General features: G+C 31.3%; 3 long non-coding RNA genes across 3 annotated transcripts; 1 reads left to right on the forward strand and 2 right to left on the reverse strand.

Moving 5' to 3' along the window:
- Positions 1–1,828: 1,828 nt before the first annotated feature.
- LOC139907189 (uncharacterized) lies at positions 1,829–3,090 on the reverse strand. The gene is made up of 3 exons (XR_011783633.1): positions 2,399–3,090; positions 2,207–2,346; positions 1,829–2,144 (listed from the first exon to the last, which is right to left on the reverse strand). It is a non-coding gene; the product is annotated as an uncharacterized lncRNA (long non-coding RNA).
- An 8,131-nt stretch (positions 3,091–11,221) lies between these two features.
- LOC121129299 (uncharacterized) lies at positions 11,222–12,203 on the forward strand. Its single transcript, XR_005868407.1, has 2 exons — positions 11,222–11,659; positions 11,729–12,203. It is a non-coding gene; the product is annotated as an uncharacterized lncRNA (long non-coding RNA).
- An 8,542-nt stretch (positions 12,204–20,745) lies between these two features.
- On the reverse strand, positions 20,746–21,892 carry LOC121129423 (uncharacterized). The gene is made up of 2 exons (XR_011783569.1): positions 21,540–21,892; positions 20,746–21,138 (listed from the first exon to the last, which is right to left on the reverse strand). It is a non-coding gene; the product is annotated as an uncharacterized lncRNA (long non-coding RNA).
- Positions 21,893–25,192: the final 3,300 nt, after the last annotated feature.

Genomic DNA, 25,192 nt, shown 5'->3' on the forward strand with positions numbered 1-25,192 from the left:
ACACTTATATACAAGTACTTGGCCAAATCCCTGCAGTATGTACTTATAACTGCAATGATTTATTTCAAACATTTTTAGTATACATATAATCTATCTACTAGGAATAGTACTCTAACAGAAAATTAATAATTTAAAAAGTATTGCTCTTGACCATCAAGGTTAATAGAAATACAAGGTTATAACATCATGTAATCTGGCTTGCCAGAATTTTCAATTTAATGTATCCTACCGACTCCTGGGCAAGACAAACAGATTTGGACGTCATAGAGTATAACAACGGTATACTAATAAAATAACCAAGGTTAATAGAAATACAAGGTTATCCTAAAGTTGATAATATTGTAGAGAAAAACGCGTGCAAGGAGAAGGGGGGAAATACATATGGTATCATTGTTTAAAATACTGATGTGATTGTCATCTGCCTGCTTTATTATGATTTTTGAGGGTATAACGAAAGTATTTATTAGCTAAATGTTTAATGAAGATATACAACGTATAATTGACTTCGACGTTTTTATCTGTTACAGTAGATTTGAAAACGTCACACTCCATGAAATTGTAATTCATTATGAACCTTATTCTCAGAATAAAAAAACTAATGAAACGACAAAGTAGAGTATTTCGAAATATATTTGAAGTTCAAAGTTTAAAAAAGAAGGCCTTAATTAAATATAATCTACATACTAAAAAATATACCATCATACATTTATGTTAAATATACAAAATTAAACAATTGGAATCATATGACTAATAACAACAAATTATATATACAGAATATTGAAATAATAGATTGATTCAAATAATATTTACTTATTCTGATATCAGAATCCACTTAAATATGTCATAACTTTAGGTTCCAAGACACAAGCGAGACAAGGAGTTTAATCAAAAAGATAATCACCCCTCTTCTTCATGTGGAAGTTGCTATATACAATTGTGCACAGGATAGATATATCTCTACCGATGAGATCTAACTAATTTTTAATAATAAAGTAAATCTTAAAATCATAAAATTAGACAATAAATATACTTATGAAAAAAACGTTAGAAATAAATCCATCTTAAAGATTTAGAGCAAAAGCTAATTATGTTGTAATTTCCGGCGATATTAACCTTTATTAAGGGCATCAAAAAAAAAAAAAAAATCCCCGTTATTTATGCTTATATATACGTGCGAGGAGGAGGGGGAAAAAAAGACATATGGTATCATTGTTTAAAATACTGATGTGATTATCATCTGCCTGCTTTATTATGACTTTTGAGGGTATAACGAATGTATTTATTAGCAAAATGTTTAATGAAGATATACTACGTATAATTGACTTCGACGTTTTTATCCGTTACAGTAGATTTGAAAACGTCACACTCCATGAAATTGTAATTCATTATGAACCTTATTCTCAGAATAATAGCTAATGAAACGACAAAGTAGAGTATTTGAAATATATTTGAAGCTCAAAGTTTAAAAAAGAAGGCTTTAATGAAATATAATCTACATACTAAAAAAATAAACCATTAAACATTTAAGTTAAATATACAAAATTAAACAATTAAAATCATATAACTATTAATAATAATAAATTATAAATAAAGAATATTGAAATAATAGATTGATCCAGATAATTTTTTCTTGTTCTAACATCGGAATTCAGTTAAATATGTCATAACTTTAGGTTTCAATACACAAGCGAGACGTGGAGTTTAATCAAAAAGATAATCACCCCTCTTCTTCATGTGGAAGTTGCTATATACAATTGTGCACAGGATAGATATATCTCTACCGATGAGATCTAACTAATTATTAATAATAAAGTAAATGTCAAAATCATAAAATTAGACAATAAATATATTAATAAAAAAATGTTAGAAATAAATTCATCTTAAAGATTTAGAGCAAAAGCTAATTATGTAGTAATGTCCGGCGATATTACTCCTTATTAAGAGCATCAAAAAATATTTTCCCCCGTTATTAAGGTATGCTTATATAACAACATACTATTATCATGAAGGATATACACAATTGTTAATTATAATGCAACACCCAATGTAACTACCCTCGTTGTTGTGACCATTTAAACAGTTATTTTTGCCTTTTATGAGTTTTCTGAACACCATTTCTTGGAGCCCATCAACCATAGCTAAGCCTTAAGGGATAAAAAAGTAATATTTAATGACTATGTAATATTGGAAAACCTAATTATCATACCCAAGTCTTAAAACGAAGTAAGTAGTCTCAGACAAACTTGTTCCAAACCATCCAAAGCTACTACCCCCGTTGTTGTGACCATTTAAGCAGTTGTTTTTGCCCTTTACTGAGTTGTGTATCATAATTCTTGATATGTTTAGCTAAAATAGAATCATATTTTATGGTTAGATTTAAAAAAAATTGAATACTTACTGTGAGATAGTACAAAATTCAGAGTTCCATTTCGATATTCGTAAATACTTTTTACTGATAACTTGATCGTCATTTGGTGTGGATGACTCAAAACATTTTATATGTATTTCTATAAATGACATCAGTAACAACATCCTCCATTAATTTAATGATGGTTCCTGGGGAAGGGATATGTTTACCCTTGTATTTCTCCATAAATTTTTTGAACGTAGATGATTAGCAATGGATAAGGTTATATCACATACAATAAGCATCCTTGTGAAATCAGAGTTAAAGTCTGACTTGATGTATTCATCGTTAAATTGATTTTATAGATGAATATCCATACTCTAGTTATGAGATGAGGATAATGAGTGGCGTGTAATTCTAGACAGGGGACTAAAGGCACATTTATATCGACAAATCCGACAAACCATCTGTTTCTCATCCGGTAAGTATTTTCCAAATTCCTAGGCCTCCATTTTCAGAAATCCAGACAGAAGGCGACGTTATTTTAGGCATTTTATTCAGTTCTCTATCGACTATCCCCATCTAATATTATTATATTAATATTGAATAATAAAGGCGGGAATGATAACGTTCATGATTGATAGAAGAAGATGTATATTATTTAATCAATGATGCCATAAGTAATTCTTCTTTTCTCCTCGCACGCTTTTGTATTCTTACCAAAATTATCACCCTTACTTATATAACAACATACTATTATCATGAAGGATATACACAATTGCTATTTATAATGCTACACCCAATGTAACTACCCCCGTTGTTGTGACCATTTAAACAGTTGTTTTTGCCTTTTATGAGTTTTCTGAACACCATTTCTTGGAGCCTATCAGTGCCGTATGTCAAGAAGATTTTTCGGTCCGCTTTACAAGGGTGAACGGTTGATTTTCAGTGGTGAACGTGGGATATTTAAACAGGGCAAATGCTACAACATAGATTAAATCTTGCAAGAATATCGTCCAATGGACTGTCTGACCATTATTTTCTTCAGGCAAACATTGGGAATAATAAAATGAAAAGGAAAAACTCTAGACGGAAAGTCAATGCCGTCCTATTCATAAAGGAAGGAGTATAATGGAGTATAAAATGCACGGTGCAAGAATGAGAGAAAATTTTTGAACTATACAATTAAGTCAAACAATTTAAACCTCCTTAAATATTTTTAAAATAATAACGGATGAAGATAATGAACGAGATTATAATATACAATGAAACGGTTACATCGACCGAAAATAAATTATGTTTACAAGTCTTAATGTTCTTCACTCCCATACGTGGTGATGTGTTTGAAAAAAAATGAAGAAAAAAATGCATGTGTCATGATTAGAAGAAGAAATTTTTCCTCTCTTTCCTTGACACAAAGGTGTCAATCAAACTGTCCATGTCTTCATGGAGCACCCTGTCCACCATCACCCTGTCCATGTTCAAGAGGGTGAGGCCTAGAGAAACATAAATTTTAAACATATAATGCAAAATGAAACATTATAATATTAACCTTGAATTGCTGGAAGATTACATGGTCTGACTGGAGCTGCTCGAGTTCAAGTCTGTAGTGCTTGGCGACACGCTCAATGACACAGGTCTCCACTTCACTGTCATTGACGATTGCAATGAGATCCATTGTGATGTTTGTATCGTCGGTGGCAAATCTGCTCTCAAGCTCTAATACAATCTTATTGATTGCAACATCGAAATGTGTTTCACGGAAGTAGGATTCAGTTGTTCCTTTCCACTTTATTCCCCTTGAATCTTCGCCTCCTTGAATTCCAAATCAATTGAGTCCTCCTGGTCAAATACTTATTTCCTCTCAGACGACTTCAACTCAGCAAGTTTCCAGATTGATTCAAAGATTTTATCATTCTTAAGATCTTCAAGAGTCCTAATCACTAGGTTGACGTGTTTACGGGCCTTTGTTAGGTCAACCTTTCTGCCTTGAAGTTCATCTGACAAGCTAGATGTGTGTCTGAGGAGTGTCTTCAACAGTTCAATGCCGAAAACAAATTCGTGACTAAAGATGCTGTTGAGCAGAGAAGTTGCTGTTGAACTCGACAATGTATCTTTATCTTTTCTCATTATTATGAGGGTCTTCATGATTCTGACCATCCCTAGAGATACAGCGTGTACAGCATCGTAGCGGAGACTCCAGCGGGTAGCAGACTGGTTCTTCAGGGTCATCACCTTGGCATGCTCCTCATCTTTACTTGTTATCTTCACCGACTTGTAGATTGCTGACCTCTTTGGTGACCCTTCAATGAAGTTGTATAAAATTTGTACTGTCCCCATTGTATTTCTCAACAGGGTTATATCTGAGAGAAGATCCTTGACTACAAGATTGAGAACATGGGCGTAGCAGTGGATGTAGACACACAGTGGGGCTGCTTTCGTCCACCTGGCGGCAAGACCCTTCTTGATGCCGGATATGTTGGAGGCACCGTCCGCGGCCAGGGAGACAGTACGGGCGGGGTTCAGGCCGAGATCCTTGACAGCCTCGTGAAGCTTCTCAAACAAATATTTGCCGTCAGTCTGGGTAACTTTTACAAACTTGAGGAAGCTCTCTTTCTTGATGCCTTCACTCGTCAGATATCCCAGTGACAGACTGAACTGCTCCGTGTTTGACATATCTGATGTCTCATCAACAATCACAGAGAACCAGTAGTCATCATCGCCGGCACAAGTCTTGACATCTTCAATTATATTTTCCGTCACTTTGGATGCTATAATCTCTATCCGCTCATTTTGGATGTCAGGTGAAGTCCATTTGGCAAAACCTGCCCCAGCTGAACCAAATTTTTTGACTTCGGCCTCCAGTTTATCTTTGAGAATATGATTGTCGTGTGAACGCAGGGACAAAAGCTCCAAGAAGTTTCCTCGATTCCGTCAACTTTTCTCTTGTTTCGGAATCGCCCCTAAAAGCCAATCCTTGCTTTGCGAGGAACCCAACAGTTTGGAAAAGATACCTCAAATAAGCTCGCCACTTCACGACTTCCTCAGCATGTTGAGACTGAACATGGACGAGAACCGAGGTATTCTTTCTCTTTGATGTGAGGAAATTGATCCACTTTTCCATCGACAGTTTTTTTTTTGTTGTTAGAATGAACTTTCAACGAGGAACTGTTTTTCCATGTTATGAACTCAAATTTCCCAAGGTTGGAAATGGAAAATTTGGATCAGGCGACTCAGTACTATTATGAGTTGGTCATAAGTTACATATATATAATAGATTTTAATAATTAATTATGACTTAATTCATCTATATTTACATACCTATATGATTGGTGGACGGTTCAGTAAGGTTTTTTTTTTTTGGTACGCTGAAGCGGACAAAGCGCAATACTGACGTACGGCCATGGAGCCTATCAACCATAGCTAAGCCTTAAGTGATAAAAAAATAATATTGGAACACCTAATGATCATACCCAAGTCTTTAAGTGAAGAAACTAGTCTCAGACAAACTAGTTGCGAACGATCCAAAGCTACTACCCCCGTTGTTGTGACCATTTAAGCACTTGTATTTGCTATTTAATGAGTTGTGTATCATAATTCTTGATATGTTTAGCTAAAATAGAATCATATGTTATGGTTAGATTTAAAAAAAATTGAATACTTACTGTTAGATAGTACAAAATTCAGAGTTCCATTTCGAAATTAGTAAATATTTTATACTTTATACTGATAAATTGATTGTCATTTGGTGTGGATGACTCAAAACATTTTTATTTGTATTTCTATAAATGACATCAGTATACCAACATCCTCCATTAATTTAATGATGGTTCCTCGTGAAGGGATAGGTTTACCCGTATATTTATCCATAAATTTTTTGAACGTAGATGATTAGCAATGGATAAGGTTATATTACATGCAATAAGCATCTTTGTGAGATCAGAGTTAAAGTATTATAGTTATGTATTCATCATTAACTTGATTTTTTTAGATGAATATCCATGCTCTTGATATGAAATGAGGATAATGAGTGGCGTGTAATTCTAGACAAGGGACTAAAGGCACATTTATATAGACAAATCCGACAAACCATCTGTTTCTCATCTGGTAAGTATTTTCCAAATTCCTGGGCCTCCATTTTCATAAATCCAGACAGAAGGCGACGTTATTTTAGGCATTTTATTCAGTTCTCTATCGACTATCAGCATCTAATATTATATTAACATTGAATAATAAAGGCGGGAATGATAACGTTCTTAATTGATAGAAGAATATGTATATTATTTAATCAATGACGCCATGCGTATTTATTTATTTTTCCTCGCACGCTTTTCTATTCTTACCAAAATTATCACCCTTAAGTATAAGTTATAGTTAAGGGTGATAATTAGGGTAAAAAGCGGGAGTGAGACATACGGTACTGTTGATTTAAGTGACGATTTTGGAGTATAGAATATCACGTGATTCAACAAAAGATGATAATCTTTTATATTCAAATCACACTAGAACATTTAAAAAGTCGTCCAAATTTTCAAATTCAGGAATACTTGATTTACTTCATGAAACTCATAAGAATAACTCATATTTCTATATTATAGATCTATTAACATTGAAATCTCCTGAATTTCTTCCCTTAAAGTTGCTAATATCATATTTTATGCAATGAGTAATCAAAAACTAATAAAATCCATTTTCCCTTTGAGACCATTCAGGCAGTTGTTCTTCGTTGTTACTAAATCCAGATACAACTAAACTTACAACTGCGAAAATCAGGGCTTGTATTTTTGATAAGACGAAAATACGAAAAGTAGTATACGATACGTAGAAGATTTGTAGGACATGATGGGTTATTCATACAAGAAAAGACTCATGGGTTGACAAACAACCATAATATGAGGCAAGAACATTATTATATTAGTATTCCGACAGAAAACAAACAATTTATGTATTTTTGAACATAGAGGCAATGATTCACAAGGTCGGAAGTCACTATCACAGACCTTGAAAGGGAAGGGGCATCTAGACAATGAACGATCCTTTCATTAAAGAAGATGAGATCCATCGAGTGAGGCACAAAGAGACGAGATCCTTTGAACATAACATGAAGACAGGATCAGAAGACGTGTAGCTAGGATATCCAAATGGAAAAATATAAACTCCTTAGGAAAATGCAATACAGGTGGAGGGGAAACTTTTTAAAGGCATTTGACTAATAAAATTGATTATATTCAATATTACTAAGGTAAGCGGCAAACTTTAGTCTTTATTACAGCTCCCCCTATGACACATCCACAAAATAGGTATTCCAAGCGTTCTTCTTTGCTTTATCAGCTCTTCAAATCACATTTAAAAAATGTATAAACTTTGATTTCTTGAATGTCTTTGAAGTACTATTGGAACAGAACGCTAAAAATGAGGCGTTCATCTTTAAAAGAAAAAAAAAATGATAATTATAATAGTCTGCTCTGTTCAGCGTTTCCTTCATTAACCGCTTTCAATTTTGTGTTCCGTTCACAAACCTGTGAACAATTACAGAGGGAAATTTTTGTAAAATTGAATTGAAGCCAATTACGGAATTTATCTTTGAGCACGAAATCCAAAACTGCTCTCATTTTTTCTCTTAGTGGTCTGAATTCTGAAATATCTGCGATTATAATAATCGGACTATAACTGTTCAGAGTCATTTTTTACCTTAAGGCCAATTAATGGAATTAAAACTACAATTAATAAAGCTTATGTAAAAGTGTTTTTTATGATTATAAAGGTGTTATATTGATTCTGAATCTTGTCTTGAACTCGATATATTTCCTTTTTTAAGGTAAAAAATTATGAAAAATGTCTCTCTTTTTTAAATTCTTATAACTTATTCATCATTCATAGTGATAAGGAATAATATAATCAATAAGAATAAGAATAGTATGTATGTAATAAATTATAGAAAAATATTCAATGTTTAATTTTTTTTAAATCTATTTAAAATAGGCAACTCTAAGGATTTTTGTTCGATTTTGTACTTTTAAGTTATCCTATTTTTTTATAAGGGGGGGGGTCGAGGGGGTACTAGCAAATAGGCAACAGTATCATAAATATTGTTTACGATTTTAATTTCAATTTTATGACGTCAACCCGTAATCAATAATAATAAGTAATATCATAATTTATTACCCCGCTTTTTACAAATTCAAATAAAATATTAAATAATTATTAATTGGATATTTGGAATATTAAAATTATCTTCTCATCGTGAATGGATCTCTTCATTTTTTCGATCCTGGTATCTCATTACCAATTACTCTACTCCCTTATGAGGTCTGGTAGTTTTCCTCGGATAAATTATTATCCAGTCGTCCTTCGAGGAACTCGGAATCCAAATTCGAAGATCTTTTGAGATGGAGGATGAAGTTAGAAGAATCTTCGTTTGATTCCCTCTACATTCCTTTGATCATAACTCTTGGGGAACATAGAAGTTCACTTTTTCCGGTCTTAATGAATAAAGAATAATCTTACACTAAAAGTTTCATATAATTAATATAACCCAAAAAAAAAATTGGATTTTTTTTTCCAATTATAATTATTTACTTAACATGTTTTTGATGCAAAATTATACTAAAATCTAATCACACTTACCAACAAAGTTGTTTCAGATTTAAAAAAAAGAGTTAAATATTAGATAAATAAGTGCTATTTTGGTATATTGACAATATTTAATAGTATATCGGCTGTGACGTCACACTCCATCGACAAAGGAAAAAAAAGAAATAAGAAAACACGTGGTGGAAGATACACATCAGTAAGGGTGATAATTTTAGGGAAGAGAAGAAATGATAATTTTGGTAAGAATAGAAAAGCGTGCGAGGAGAAGAGAAGAAATACTTATGGCATCATTGATTAAATAATATACATCTTCTTCTATCAATCAAGAACGTTATCATTCCCGCCTTTATTATTCAATATTAATATAATATTAGATGGTGATAGTCGATAGAGAACTGAATAAAATGCCTAAAATAACGTCGCCTTCTGTCTAAATTTATGAAAATGGAGGCCCAGGAATTTGGAAAATACTTACCAGATGAGAAACAGATGGTTTGTCGGATTTGTCTATATAAATGTGCCTTTAGTCCCTTGTCTAGAATTACACGCCACTCATTATCCTCATCTCATATCAAGAGCATGGATATTCATCTAAAAAATCAAGTTAATGATGAATACATAACTATAATACTTTAACTCTGATCTCACAAAGATGATTATTGCATTTAATATAACCTTATCCATTGCTAATAATCTATGTTCAAAAAATTTATGGAGAAATACACGGGTAAACCTATCCCTTCACGAGGAACCATCATTAAATTAATGGAGGATGTTGGTATACTGATGTCATTTATAGAAATACAAATAAAAATGTTTTGAGTCATCCACACCAAATGACGATCAAGTTATCAGTAAAAAGTATTTACTAATTTCGAAATGGAACTCTGAATTTTGTACTATCTAACAGTAAGTATTCAATTTTTTTTAAATCTAACCATAAAATATGATTCTATTTTAGCTAATCATATCAATAATTATGATACACAACTCATTAAATTGCAAATACAAGTGCTTAAATGGTCACAACAACGGGGGTAGTAGCTTTGGATCGTTCGCAACTAGTTTGTCTGAGACTAGTTTCTTCACTTAAAGACTTGGGTATGATCATTAGGTTTTCCAATATTACATAGTCAGTAAATATTACTTTTTTATCACTTAAGGATTAGCTATGGTTGATAAGCTCCAAGAAATGGTGTTCAGAAAACTCATAAAAGGCAAAAACAACTGCTTAAATGGTCACAACAACGGGAGTAGTTACATTGGGTGTAGCATTATAATCAGCAATTGTGTATATCCTTCATAATAATAGTATGTTGTTATATAAGCATAAATAACGGGGGGGGGGGAAATATTTTTTGATACTCTTAATAAAGAGTAATATTGCCAGACATTACTACATAATTAGCTTTTGCTCTAAATCTTTAAGATGGATTTATTTATAACATTTTTTTTATTAGTATATTTATTGTCTAATTTTATGATTTTGACAGTTACTTTATTATTAATAATTAGTTAGGTCTCATCGGTAGAGATATATCTATCCTGTGCACAATTGTATATAGCAACTTCCACATGAAGAAGAGGGGTGATTATCTTTTTGATTAAACTCCACGTCTCGCTTGTGTTTTGCAACCTAAAGTTATGACATATTTAACTGGATTCCGATGTCAGAACAAGAAAATATTATTTGGATCAATCTATTATTTCAATATTCTGTATATACAATTTATTGTTATTGGTTCCAATTGTTTAATATTGTATATTTAACATAAATGTATGATGGTTTATTTTTTAGTATGTAGATTATATTTAATTTAAGCCTTCTTTTTAAACTTTGAACTTCAAATATATTTCGAAATACTTTACTTTTTCGTTTCATTAGCTATTATTCTGATAATAAGATTCATAATGAATTACGATTTCATGGAGTGTGACGTTTTCAAATCTACTGTAACGGATAAAAAACGTCTAAATCAATTATACGTAGTATATCTTTATTGAACATTTTGCTAATAAATACATTTGTTATACCCTCAAAAATCATAATAAAGCAGGCAGATGATAATCACATCAGTATTTTAAACAATGATACCATATGTCTTTTTCCTCCCCTTCTCCTTGCACGCGTTTTTCTCTACAATATTATCAACTTTAAATAGTGCATATGTGCAGAAAGTATTTAAGGGTTAAAATTGATACATAAATAATAAAAAAAAAATATATTCATAATCACGACAATACCAACTTGATTATCTGGATTGTAGAAAGTACACAACGGTCATTACTCTTTTTAAAATTGTAATTCTTGAAAATATTATTTGATCATAGAATTTCGGTGAGGTAACACATTCAAAGATAATGTCTACGTTTGGTACATGAAGAAACTGAAATTTGGTGGCCTTGGGGGTAGAGAGCAACTTTTATCGTTCGCGGAATGTTTGTATTAATTGCTATGTAGTATAATGCAATGAAATCTCCCTATACATGTGTCCTTAGAAAACATGTCGGAAAATGTACTCCATATAGAAAAAATATATCTATAAAAAAGTCAATTTACCAGGCAATCGTTTACTTTTACTATTTAGTCGTGGGAGAGTTCTGTGTCGTGTTAATAATTTTGATGGAGATGAATTGAAACAATAAGTAAGAGATAACCGATGGTGTAATCCGATCCTCCTCGTTCGAAAGGTTTTACTAAAAATAATTAAAAGCTGGGTAAGGAATGTAAATTATATATATATTTATATTACTTTTAATACACTTTTCCCCAATCCCCTTTTAAAGGATCATCTTGGTTTTGATTTTCTCTTCAAGTCAACAATTACCGTTTCGAAGACTATCTGGACGTGTTAATGAAAGCCAAGTATGTTTTCTATTCGATGTGAAATAAAACAATTGAAATATGGAATAGGCTCAAAATTTATATACGTTTATTTATGTACTACTCAACGAAAGGCATTATCTAACTGATAAAAATGATCCCATACTATTGAATGTCTTTTTTTTTTTGTTTCTTACATTCACCATATCGTGCTAATCGTTAATAGAGTTATGATTTAAATTGTAAAAGTCTTAGATTAAACCGATCAATTTTTGTAATTATTTCACAACGTATTACGAGTAAATGAAATAATCATGCATTTATGTTCTTAACGAACATTCTTAGATATTATTGTTTTGGAACATGTCTATATAAGATTTTATTTGTGCGTTACTTTTACTTTTAAGAAAAGATATTAAATATATGTATATTATTTAATTTATTATTATCCTTTCACATGTACAAAATTCCCACTCATAACAATAACTTAAATTATTAAAACAGATCAATAAAAAACAGTTTTCTCTAGTTATTTAAAAAAACATCAAAGATTCCATAGTTATTAAAAGGATGGTGTAATAATCTCCTTTATAAACTAAAATATAAAATTTGTATGGTTTAAAAGTCCATTGTTTGAATTTGTCTAATGATTTTTTTTAGACCTGCAGGAAGTTCTACAGGGGTAAATAATCGTGAGTGTCTTTACATCCATTACTTCGAATTTAAAATCATTCTCACATTTCAATTTAAGAACAATGAGCCAGTTTCACGCCTTTAGAGTTATGTTAAACCTATCGGTAATTATATTCTCCACCATCAATAAATTTTTTGGTCTCATTGGATCATAGAAATAAAATAGGTGGAACGAAGATTCCACGCTTCTTTACAGAAAAAACATCCCAATCTGTTTAATTTGACTTGCTGATGTATATCGAGGATGTTGCCAGCCTTTACCGAAACCACTTGTGTGACAATGTTGTAAAGGGATTTGACTGTATTATTCTTTGATTGATTGCTTCTTCTTCAACATTAAGTTTCATACAGCGTTTTGCAGCCAAGAAAGCTTGGTTGTGATTTTATTTCGGTCATGATTTTTTTTAATTTCTACTGAGGCCTTGATAATAGTGTTAAGTTTTCCCTTACAAGCAAGATGACACCCATTGACGCGTGTGAACCAGGATTAGAAGCTTTAGAAATTAATAGAACATGATAACTTGGAAACGTTTGTTCAATGGATGTTATATTTGTCAGTCTGGTATCTACTAACAGGGGCGTCGGCAGGGGGGCTGGAGGGATTGTACCCCCCTCAAAAAATGGATTTAAAAAAAAAAATAACCTATGGAAAAAATAGCCCCCCTTCTAAAAAAAAATCAATGTAAGGATTTGTTTTCTAAATAAAAGTCATTAAGAAATTTTTTTCCGATTTTCTTTCATTTAAAAAAAGGTCACTGAAGTTAAAAAAATTTTTTAATGACTTTCTTTCTAAAAAAAAGGTTAGTGAGGAAATTTTTTTAGATTTAAAAAAACGAAGCCAGCCTCCTTTCCCCCCTCCACCACCCCCAAAAAAATAATTTCTTTAGTCAGGACACCCCTGACTATGTCTGAAATCTCTTAAGTTTTACGTTTTCTAATATTTTTTTGCCCTTTTGGACACGCCGTAGAGCTGACGTTGTAGGATAAAATTGATGACAGCATTTTATTTGTCAGGAGATTGTTTTCTCTTGATTTTTTCTCCAAAGAGTCTTCCTGAGGAGATGAGAATGATCTCTTCCCGTGTTTCTTTGTAATTTGAAGTTTATTGATTGAGACTTCTGGTTTCTTCCGTAATAAACTTTTCTAGACGTCCCTGAGTGGATTAAATATATATGATCTAATTTATTATTTAATTTAGACGTCATTTTCTTTTATCTTGGTATCTGTAGACATAACTAAGGTTGATAATTTTGTTAAGAATACAAAAGCGTGCGAGGAGAAGAGAAGAAATACTTAAAGTATCATTGATTAAATAATATACATCTTCTTCTATCAAGAACGTTATCATTCCCGCCTTTATTATTCAATATTAATATAATATTAGATGTTGTTAGTCGATAGAGAATTGAATAAAATGCCTAAAATAACGTCACCTTCTGTCTGGATTTATGTGGAGGCCCAGGAATTTGGAAAATACTTACTGGATGAGAAACAGATGGTTTGTTGGATTTGTCGATATAAATGTGGCTTTAGTCTCCTATCTAGAATTACATGACACTCATTATCCTCATCTCATAACAAGAGTATGGATGTTCATCTAAAAAATCAATGATGAATATATAAAGTCAGACTTTAACACTGATCTCACAAAGATGTTTATTGCATGTAATATAACCTTATCCATGGCTAATCATCTATGTTCAAAAAATTTATGGAGAAATACACGGGTAAACCTATCCCTTCCCGAGAAACCATCATTAAATTAATGGAGGATGTTGGTACTGATGTCATTTATAGAAATACATATAAAAATGTTTTGAGTCATACAGAAATGACGAGCCTGTTATCAGTAAAAAGTATAAAATATTTACTAATTAAGAAATGGAACTCTGAATTTTGTACCATCTAACAGTAAGTATTCAATTTTTTTAAAATCTAATACTAAAATATGATTCTATTTTAGCTAAACATATCAAGAACTATGATACACAACTCATTAAATGGCAAAAACAACTGCTTAAATGGTCACAACAACGGGAGTAGTAGCTTTGGATGGTTCGCAACTAGTTTGTCTGAGACTAGTTTCTTCACTTAAAGACTTGGGTATGATCATTAGGTTTTCCAATATTACATAGTCAGTAAATATTACTTTTTTATCATTTAAGGATTAGCTATGGTTGATAAGCCCCAAGAAATGGTGTTCAGAAAACTCATGATAATAGTATGCTGTTATACAAGCATGAATAACAGAGGAAATCCTTTTTCATGCCATTTATAAGGAGTAATATTGCCGGACATTATTACATAATTAGCTTTTGCACTAAATCTTTACGATGGATTGAATTCTAACATTTTTTTATTAGTATATTTATGGTCTAATTTTATGATTTTGACATTTACTTTATTATTAATAATTATTTAGATCTCATCCGTTGAGATATATCTATCATGTGCACAATTGCATATAGTAACTTCCACATTAGGAAAAAAGGGCGATGATCTTTTTGATTAAACTCCGCGTATGGCTTTTGTTTAGCAACTTAAAGTTATGACATATTTAACTGAATTCATGTCAGAACCAGAAAAACTCTGTTATTTTATTAGTTATTATTCTGAGAATATGGTTAATAATGAATTACAATTTCATGGAGTGTGACGTTTTCAAATCTACTTTAACGGATAAAAACCGTCTAAGTCAATTATGCGTAGTATATCTTTATCAAACATTTTGCTAATAAATACTTTCGTTATACCCTCAAAAATCATAATAAAGCAGACAACTGATAAATACTGATGTGATTATCAGTGAGAATCACATCAGTATTTTAAACAATAATACAATATGTCTTTCTCCCCCCTTCTCCTCGCACGCGTTTTTCTATACAATATATCAACTATAATTATAATAACTAAATATTGTATATTGCAACATACTACTTTACACAAGAGATCAACATCAGCTTTACTTGCATATACAACAATTATGGCACTGTAACATGATGCGTTTCTAATTGTGTTGCGACGTTGGCTATATATTAATATCCATTTTGATCATTGTTTTTCAAAGTGGTATATATTGACCCATGGAATTCTAGACGCATGAAATAATCATGCGATTTTTTTATGAGCTATGGTGTAAAAAATGGGGTTGTCTAATCTTTTCCCTTTCTCAACCAATCACGTCTTTTATATTTTTCTCATATAAGATGCATAAGTGTTCCCTTTTTCAAAAATTCCATGATTGATCCTTAAAGGTTAATATAGAGCTCTCATGGATTTAGGTTAGGAAAATAACAAAATTGGGGTCGATGATATCCTATATCTTTTAAAAAAGGGTGTAAAAATACATACCAACACCAATCTTTATTTTTAGTGTTATATTAAGTGGAAAAGTTCTTAATATCCCGGACAACGCCGGCCAAACCTACTTTAGTTTATTATTAAATGTGAAAATCTGTGTGTGTGTCTGGTAAATACGGCCAAACCAATTAATTGATTTGCTGAAATATTTCATGTTACATATTAAGACTCCAGAGACGGGTTTGGTTAAAAAAATTCTGGCTTTAAAGCCCATGGTGGCCTTAAAATAGCCTATTTCTAAAAACAATACTTCACGTAAAAAAATAAACACCGTATAGTTCTAAGAATTATTGTCTCTGCAAAGTTTGATTTACCATCAGATTAGCCGGAAATATATTCGGAAAACTTGCCAAAAGGGGAATATGAAATAGAAAAAAAATTGAACTAAAAAAAAAGGAATGGAACAAAAATAAAGGATATGGTTTCAATTTTGGACATAAGAATTTATAAGTAATTATAATTTTTTTTTGTATCTTTTATGTATTTTTTTCACTCTGCAATTATCTTTCAGGCCTGATTGAGCATCATTGCTGGTCGGTTCTGGCCTGAAGGCTGTATAATTGACCCCCTTGCTGTAAATAGTGCACCCTTATGTAAAACATATAAATATTTTTGAAAATTATCGAACTAGTTGGTAATAATTACAAAATTCGAAAATCACTAATTGATTGCCATTCATCAAAAAAGTACTTTCGAAACTGGAAGACGTTCAAATGGATCTGCCGAGGTTTTTTCCTCTTAGGACAAGAAATGCAGAGCATATTATGAAAAAAAACAAGTTGATATCAAATTTATTAAGCCCATGAAAGCTGATATAACTTAATCATAAGGTGGTTTTTATCTGGAACTGGCCTCCTAGACCAATTGCAAAGAATTACGAGAGCTAAATATAAAAAAAAATGCAAGAGAAGGCTGAAAAGAAAGATAAACAAGTAGTAAAAATCTTCAGCAAATTGACAGTGAATCCAGTCATAATAAAGATTTGGTCACTCCTGGATCATCAAAGAAGAAAACCCATAATCATACTGCTCGTCCTGGAACAGTACCCTTCATTCCACATGTCATTAATAAAAAAACCTAAGTTGGTTTCATTGGTGACTAGGACGAAGTTATCCCGAGCTAAGTAAGTAGCATACACTCATACAACCCTTGGGGAATCTGTTGGTGACTACAGCAAGGTTGCAAGGATTCTTTTTTTTTGAAAGTGCGAGTGAATGCCGTTCATTTTTTGTTCCCCTCATCGTTCATTTTTTCCCTTTTAATCGTTCGTTCAAAAATGAACCGAAAAGCGTGAACGCCGTTCATTTTTCTGTTCTATCTCCAAGCCTGATGGTATGCTTTTGGAGTCCTGATTTAATAAAACTTAGTATTTATAAATTTTACCACCTAAAAGAGATAAAAGTCATTCTAAATGAGTTTGTAATGAAAAAGTGTATGAAATTAAAAATATGTATTTGATTCATTCGTGCAATGGACATAATATATAGGTGTTATATATTTGCTTTATCACCTGTTAATAAGTTATAGACTCAATAACTAATCTTTTGAATTAAAGAATGAAATAACAAGGTTTCTCAACAAAGGTGTGAGTTTATGGTAGAGCAGAGATAGTTATTAGTAAGGATGTCATTTTTTTAATATGAAATACTAAGTTTAAAAATTAGAAAAGGATAAACTGTTTTTACGTGGAGTTAACTTCTACATCTGAAGTAAGCATTCCTGCATATCTTTGGTGTAAATTGATTAAAAAATGCAGAATAAAATTCATATATATATATATATGAATTTAAATATGATTATCGCACTTGCTATTTTAAATGTAAAAGGTTCTCCTCTTTAAATCAGTAATTCATTTTCTTCCCCTCAAAATCATATAACAGACAGATGATCCTAAAACAGTTCCTAATTAATTAATAGCTTAAGCCTCGTTCCTTCCTTCCCCTTGTGCTCATTTTTTCTTTACAATTTAGCATCCTTAGCTATTAGTTATACATATTGTCGTTTGTAGGATTAGTGATGCTAATTGATCGCATTTATTAGCTTGTCCTTTTTTAGATTTGGCAGCCTGAAAGCTGAATTTTCTTTGTCTATGCTGTTATCATAATTATTTCATTCCTTAGAAGTGGAATTCGTTTTTTACTACATACAAGTTATCATGGATATATAAATAAAAAAAAACTGGCTTGAGGATTTGCGTGTGCTCATAAACGACGGTGAGTAAACTGAGGAGTTGTATCAGAGTTATATATATAACTCCTTGTTGGACTTAGAGTAGAATTAAAATCGACATCGGAATATTTCTCTCCTATGTATTTGTTTCCCCCTGGTCACAGTGACTTGTAGATCTGATAAAACGTCATGATAGCTAAGCATCTCTCCTCTAGAACATTCTTCAAATTGTCCGAGATACCAATGTTAATAGAAATACTAGGTTATACCATAATGCCTGTACGACTGGTGTTTGACTTCCACCACGTTTTTAATATCATAGTAAATGTGTGGTTGCGTGTTTAAAAAAAAAATCTTACCCTGCAGTCGCTACAATACAATAAATTGAAAATTATATCAATAGTGACGTCATAGACTATGAGAGGTTGTGTGTTTTGTCAAAATCTGCCTGTCTTGCCCAGCAGATATATCTGACCGTATATAATCTTCGTACGAAGTTAGAGCAAAATCAATCTCTAACTTTTGTCATAGTCCTTGTGACCAACCGACAAACAAACAGGCAAAAAGAAAGAAAAATTATAACCTCCGTTTAACTTCGTTAGGAGAGTTTAAAATGGTCAGTTGGTATTTAGCCAATTCCTCCCAACAACGGAATAATTATTCAATAATTGTTGGGAATTGTTCACTACTTAAAAATATACTCTTCGAATTCAATCCCACCCTGATACCTCACTAACAAAGAATTTGCACCGTTTCTTCTTGTCAGTTGTGGATGTGGAGAGACACAAAATGTTTCCCTCATTTTTATAATTTTATCTTTCATTAAATGAAGCAAAGTTTGACTTTATGAATGTATGAAAACGAGTCACCAGGCACAATGTATATGGAGATTCATGATGTATATAATAAAGATATTTTCGAAATAAGAAAATATAATATAGTCCTATTTATGAAAGATTGCAGGCGTGTTCAGAGGAGCTATTTCTCTTTGTTTTTGTTATTAATGCCTTATGTATCTTATACTTTATGTGCGTATATGTTAAGATTTGAATTAAATATAAACACTGGTATGTTTAAATGAATTTTGTTTGTTTTTATTAGTGAGTGCTCTAAAGATTAAAGTACTCATCAATCCCCCAAAAAAAAAAATTTCAAACTCTTATTTTTATTCTTTTATTTTTGAGGATAGAATACAATATATGAATTGATATAAGTTTTGAGTAGTTTCGTTTGAGACTGTCCATGAAAAACAGAGAATAACACTGAGGATTTCGTTGGGAATTATCTTCTATATTATTAAAGCAAAATTTGTGTTCTAGCCGATGTCTAATTACTCCGTGCAATCCCAAGTACTACCCCTAGTATATAATGTGTAAAAATAGAAAAATCCCATGCATTGTATTTCTAACAATAGAACATCAAAAAAAAAAATGTCGGAGAAATAAAAGTTGCTCATAATCTAAAAATTACCCAGTGCTTGCTTCTTAAAAATGAATTGATTTTAATATTTGATATAACGGGGTCATTCAGAGGGGAAACCCAAAACTTGGGAGAAGCATTCAATTACAATTTTCTCCGTATTATTTTAAATTATGAGGTTATTTAAGCAATCAAATGACAGCTGAAACAAAAAATTAACAAATTTAGCCGTCTTTAGACGGCTCGTTCTTTTGAAATAAACAGGGATGTTGTGTATTTATCTTTAAGCTGTTTTCATTTATCGACTCTTGTATTTTTCGAAGGTAGCTGACTCAACGTGTTATGACCTCAAATAAGGTATTCCATTGAATTTGAATTTTTATATTAATTGATATCAATTAAAGGCCTTTGTTTATAATTTTTGTCATTTCAATTCATGCTCTGTCTTTGATAAGACTATCTATTCAATGAATATAATAATTAATAACTACTATCTAAATAATAATTAACATTATAGAAGGAGGGCTACCATAATATGTTTTTTCAAGCTTTTCATTTCCATTTTGAACAAAAAATTATCAAACATTTTGTCTAAAAAAATTATTTGTGTTGCTTTCTTATCTACATAAGAAAGCAACAAAACTGGAAATTAAATTCAAATTTTCAAAAGGCAAAGAAAGAAAGGACCTTGGACAACTATATTTACCCGAGACCCCGATGACGATGTAACCATTATTAATAAGAGATGATAATTTCCCCGAATATAAATAACTGATGCAATACAAAATTTGGAAACACTCTAATTTTGGTTAGTTTTCGGTTCCGTTGTTGATCTATTTTTTTATTTCATAAGGATTTCAAAATAAAAGTTCATGGCCGATTTTGGAAAAAATTCTAGAATATTATGTATATTAACAGTTAAGAGATCATTAAATTTTGAGAGGGCAACAAGTTCATACAAAATGTTAAAAATACATAATCAACCATAGCTTTGGAACAAATGGAGATACCTAATTCAAATAAGTGTCATTTGGTAGGAATAATAAATGCACTTTGTATACATCATAGGCTCAATGTCACGGAAAAGGTAAATATTTTTTTACTAATAACATACAGCAGAAATTAGTGGAAATTAGTGGTACAATTATAAAATTGTTTTAGGAGGAGTTTTGCGCTTTACAGAGTTTTTCTACATTTTAGTAAATTAATGTGTTTTCTAGATATAAAAAAGTTATTTTAGCATCACAATTCAATAAAAATAAAATATTAAGAAAAGTCTTTAAAAATCATCTCAACAATAAAAAAGAAGCCCACCTTTCATTAAAAAAGAAGATAAGGCTTCGAAATTAATTTTTTTTAATGATAGAAATACATATATTATGATGTATTTTATATGTGGTAAGAAAATAAATAAATACGTATAAAATCTTATCCTTCTTAGGCGTTAAGTTATTTCAGTTGGAGAAGCTAAAACATTTTCCTCAATAACTTTTTTGATATAATTCTGAAATCCACAACTTATAGAGGAGTTCCTGAACTATGTAAACGTGATAGATGATTACTAAGAAACAGAGAACCATCGCAACGCTGTACCATAAGAGTAGAGTGGATGCTATTACAGGATAGAGTATGAGATAGTATAGACTCAGTGAGAGTAAAAAGGTTGATATAATTCCCTCATATAGGAGCCAGGGAATAAGACAATATCGATAGTTATTGAAGGCACCAATGACTGAAATATAAAGTAATCAACTAATTAATATTACTTTAAAATGAGAAAACACATATTTATAGAGCGTTTTCACTGACGTCGCTAGTTGTAGTATCATAATAGAAGGCAAGACTGTCTTAAAGGCAGCTTATAGATTATATTTTTACAACAAAAAATGGACACATTGACATAGATAGTAATTAAACTTTATCAAAATAATATTCAAAAAAAGACGTAGTAACACTTTAAATGATGACAAAGAAAGGTGATATTTGAAATCTAGATATGCAAGAATAGTTAAGCGTTTTATTCTTATAAAACTTGGTTGTTTAGGTACCCAGGATGCCTATTAACAGTAAGAGTCACATGAAAACCCTCTATCGTAAAAGTAAAATTAATACAAATAGTTGAATGTCTATTACACAATAATAAGTTGACTAGAATCCCGAGAGAATGTATGGCAAGGAGTACGACATTGAATAGAGTATCACTAATTGCATCCAACTCTTCATATGGTATAACATATTTGTGATCATCCGTTCTACACAACAATGCAATCCCTCCCGTGTGAAAGAGAGATCCAATAACTCCCACAGCACTGACTCCCTCCGAAAGACTCAAACAAATACAGCACTTGTCATTTCGTGCTTCCAAATAGTTACTTCCCATCTTTTCAGGGACCTTACACCATAATTAAATTTCAACTTCATATGATTATTTACCAGATGAAGCTCCATCTGAAACAAGCTACACTTATAGTAAAGTACACGATAAGAATTTTTCTATGGCAGGTATAGTAAGGTAAGGATGAGTATTGAGTGGTTCTCTTTTAATGATGTGAGTAGACGTCTTTTTTTTTGAAAATTCTGAATAGTGCGTTTTCACTGACGTCATAAAACATAAGTAATATGTACTCAAAATCTTAAAATTTGTACAACTAATTTTTTTTTTTCGGATCGACAATTTATTTATTTATTTTTCGTCTAGCGGCGATAATCAAAGCCTATAAAGGTCGGCTTAAGTTTTGTGTTTATAAAATATAAAAATTATCCTTATTACTAAAAGTAATGACCCACTTCTCTGTCACTCATATCATGGCAAAAAAAAATTATGGCACGAGCAAACCGATATGTCAATATCGTCAGTAACTTTTCTGATAGTTTGTACAATTTATAAACATTTTTTTTCTTAGAAAAGTTTAACCGTATGCCGTTGTCAATTTAATTTCAATTTTTACTCAAATGTATCTATGTTTTTTCACTATCAAAAAATCGTCAAACACAGTACAAAATACTTCAAACCATTATGCCTCTCACTAACAAACTAAACATATTAGTAATTCATGCATTAACTATATTCATATTATCTTAAAAAATCATCATCCCAAACGATTTGAGCTCTTATTTTCTTCATGAGGCATTCCTAGGAACTCTTTGCGAAGAAACAGGAAAACTGAGGCAAGGAGACGAATAGATTGATTCCTCTTGACAGACAATAAATATATGTTCTTTTTCGCGGTCAACGTATATGAAATATACGTTGTCCGCGGAATTGAAGTAACTTTACTGTTTGAATACACCTCATACCTATTGAAAAGTTCAGTGCACTTATTTATTATTAATGTCCAGGCAGTCTCAGGATTGTTTGAGTGGGGGAAGAGGTAAAATACTCGAACCACTCAATTGAGCATAGTATTTTATTTATTGATGGATAGTTACCCATGTTAAGATCGAAGTAACTTGTGAAACTGTTTAAAAAAATAAAAGATTGTAAGTTAAGATTAGATAATGATCGAATATAGTAATATCATTCAACACTCAAGTGTGAGCAGAAGAATTGCAGGAGGAGAGCTCCAGATCCTGAATATCTATGCTTCATGGTCTTTTTGTCCCAGAAAAATATCTTGAAATACTTCTATATACAGCCTACTAGTAGATTAGGCTATTACAATGAATATGTGATCAAAATAGTTTGTCTTATTATTTGCTAATAACTTTCATCATTTGGGTTGTACTTAGGACTAAAAATGATTAAAACAGTAATGAAATAAAATAGGTTTATTTTTTAGATATATGTTAAAAAATTTGGGGCTTCAGATTTTTTTTTTTTTTTTGGAAGCATGAGCTACATTGAAAGTAACTGGAAGGTCACATTATGTGGAGTAAGTTATACGTGGACTGAGAGATGAGGCCGCAGGAGATCACATCAAATTAAGTAAAGCACAACAACTTTTTGTTGTATCTACCATGAACCATTGCTGCATAATTACAGGATGAATGTAATTGGTATCATGAAGAGGAGCTTCTGTGTCATCAAATCCAATAACTCATGTTACCGTGAGTACTATAAACATATAGAAATAGAAATATACAGTACAAACTCTAATGATTCTCTAATCCTACGTGGAAACTTATTCGAACAATTGTGATTGATTGAGTGGAAATTCCTCTCTTTCAACTACAATAATGTATTCTTCGTTTCAAATTTATTTCATTATTATTTAAAGACCACAATAATTGATTTAAGGCTATCTGCTATCACTGTCTCAATTTCAAGTAAGAAAGAGAAAGTATGACTTGCGGGCAAACTTATAGAATGTACCCAAGAACTACATTGAGCCAAGTCCAAAGTTAAAAAATATCATACCAAGATTTTTGCTACAAAAAAAAAAAAGTATCTGATCTCTTTCTAGTATTATGAAAGATGGTGAAAACATATTTTATTGCTTTCCATCATCATATTTGGTAGAACAGCCAAATACACCCATTATTTTCATTTTTGAAAAATAACTTTTATTTATGGGGGGGGGGGTGCCAGCCTGAAAAAGTTTGGGAATCCCTGGTATAAATAAACTTAGATAGTTAGATTTCCTTCTTTTTTGTTTTTTCATACATACAGGGGAAGGTGATGTAAGTGGATACACATTTTGGTTTTTACGTCCTCAAAAAGTTCAGAACCATCTATTTTGCCTAATATTTTGCAGCTAGGTAGCCAAAAGGGTGACCCAACAAAATTTAAGTATGCATATATATGATATTCTTTTTCATTTTTTCAATAATATAAAAATTGGCAAATGTATCAACTTACCTCAGGGCAGGGGCAAGTTGCTACATGTAATTGAATGACTGATTAAGATAAGAAACAATGAAATAAATCGACATATTGATGATATGAAAATTATCAAGTCTATTCAAATTTATTCCATAATTAGGTATACATCACACCCTTGTCAATAAATAGACTGTCATGTTTTTATGAAGACTATAATAATTTTAAAAATATTGCTTTCCAAATACACAAATATTTCACTTAGCCCATAGATAATAATCCTAATTTAAATAATAAATAATCCTTGTCATTCATGTTTTGGTGGTTTTTTTTGTGAGAATAGAACATGATACATTCCAACGTCTTTTTTTTATGGTCTTTGTTGGGCCATAGGTCATAATACTTTAGGAAATAATTCACTTATTAATGACGATTTGACATTTTGAATTGGACTACAAGAATTTTCTGAAGAGATGGACAGAAAAGATGCTTTACTCTTGGTTGGTATTTCACATTCAGTCATTTCAGAAGCTATGAAATCCGATTCTTTTAAAATATCCTAGTTTAAGGGGAATATACTCGGGTTTCTAAAGCCTGATACAATGCTTTTCAAAATTTTCCCATCGCCCAACTTGAATATATTATAATGTTATGTTACCTCACCTTCCCCTACTGTTTGTGCATGCAGATGAGGAGCATGTTAAATGTTGATACAAGTATCAACTTGCCCCTTAAAAAGTGTCTCAACTTGGACAACCCTATTCCATTCAGTTCAAAAGTCATCAAGAAGTAAACAAAAAAAAAATGCTCAAATTTAATTATTCAAATCATTCACTTATGTCTAATGAACAATTCCAACAGGTGAAGATTAATAAGATAACCATTTAAAACATAGATATGATCCAAAAACTGTAGTTACATCAAATATGCAAATTTGACAAATATATCAATTTTGATCCATAAATCTCGTCCACTTTACCAAAATTTTCTTATTAAACTTAATGAGAAGTTAAATGGTGTCCCCATC

This window comes from Lepeophtheirus salmonis, chromosome 14 (assembly GCF_016086655.4).
Source record: "Lepeophtheirus salmonis chromosome 14, UVic_Lsal_1.4, whole genome shotgun sequence".
In the NCBI taxonomy this organism is placed as follows: Eukaryota; Metazoa; Arthropoda; class Copepoda; order Siphonostomatoida; family Caligidae; genus Lepeophtheirus; species Lepeophtheirus salmonis.